The sequence below is a fragment of the Malus sylvestris genome, chromosome 13 (genome assembly GCF_916048215.2).
Source record: "Malus sylvestris chromosome 13, drMalSylv7.2, whole genome shotgun sequence".
In the NCBI taxonomy this organism is placed as follows: Eukaryota; Viridiplantae; Streptophyta; class Magnoliopsida; order Rosales; family Rosaceae; genus Malus; species Malus sylvestris.
Window position 1 is genome coordinate 21,829,748 of NC_062272.1, and position 1,738 is coordinate 21,831,485.

Sequence of the window (1,738 nt, forward strand, 5' to 3'; positions counted from 1 at the left end):
GAAAGATGTGATGAGCTAGCATATGTAATGAGATATGTGATGAGATATGTGATGAGCTAGCATATGTGATGAAATATGTGATAAGCTAGCATATGTAATGAGACATGGGCAAGTCATACATGTCACCATAGGTGACTCCAACTTGCATGCTAGTATGGGTTATTAATCACATGATTATTGATATTGCTGATGAGATGTTGTGTTGTGGTATATTTATGATTTTTTAGAAACTATACAGGTGTTGTAGTAAGGGGTTATAATATTTTATATGGTTTCTATTACAATTTTATTTCTAGGGCCACTCACCCTTGTTTTGTTTTCACCCTCCAGGTTTTATTAACTGAGCTTTCTTATCATCGAAGATTCGTGATGATTCTTAGTATTGGAGATTATTTCGAGGGTACGATTCTGAAATCACTCTACTGTACTTGCTTATACTCTAACGTCATGTGTGAAGTGGGTTCATTCCCGCTCACCACCTCATTCTGGTATGTAGGCACTCTTAGGTTTAAATGTATTCACATTTTTTTCTCCACATCATCATACTTTATGGCTTCGTCACCCTCCAAGTGTTGGCCAGCACAACTCGATTCGGAGTCCTAGTAGACATCCCGGGTCGGGGTGTGTCACTAAACATTATCTTAATGCACCCCATTTACTTACCCAAATTACCCTCACACCCCACTTGCTATCATACTAAGGCATATCCGAGGAGAAACCATTTTTAAAACGAGAAATGCAACTCTTAAATTGTGACTCTCAGGAGGCAATGTGAAGCTGCCCATCTCAAGGCCTCATGAAAACCCTTTCTCTGAGAGAAGCAGCTTTTGGGAAGAAAAATTGAGGCTTGTCTTTCTTGTATGCATGAATGCTCCATTAACATGGTCCAATACATGGTGCTTGCAACAACCCCAAATTTTCTGTCACCATTTTTTTACAGCTCCCTACATATTCAAACACCAAAATTTCCCAAAAATTAAACAGGTTTTTTTAATCAACTTGAACAAAACCCGGATGAAATTATTGGCAAATTTTCAGAACTGGATTGTCACATCCCGGCCCGAGTTCCACCACATCCTAAGCCTAATATCTTTTTTTTTTTAGCTTTAATGAAAAGGGTTTGGGCCAACAAATATTTAACCAAAAACCATCATAAAATGTTATTTAACCAAAAGGGCTCAAAGTTTAATTAAAAAAAAAATCCAAAACTAGGGGTGTGCTAACCACACACCCCAAATTACTTCTCACACACCCTTATTAATTTCTATCCGTTGATCTTCTTCAATTCATCCGATCCGACAGCTGAAAATTAGAAGGGTGTGGAGAAGTAAAATGGGGTGTGTGGATATCACACCCCCCAAAACTATTGTCTAGCTTTTTCGTGCCCTTATCCTTCTCTTCCTTGTCATCGTCCTCATCCTCATCCTCTTATCCGCACCACGAACAATTTATAGTATTAGTATTTTATTCCAATCAGATCCAATAAGGACCTACGGTCCCGGTGATGTACGTACATGTCAAGCGTCTGTAAATAGCTGAGATTCATAACCTTAACTTAGGTCTTTATCCTAGGTTCTTGTTAGATTAGGACTAAACATAAGATGCACTGAAAATTATGAGCATTTTGGAAGAAAAATATTAGATATGGATTTCATACGCATTCAACGATGTGTTTTTTGGTTTTGTGAGGGAAGCATGTGTATTTTGATTTTTCTTCCATGACTTTCTTCGTTTGACA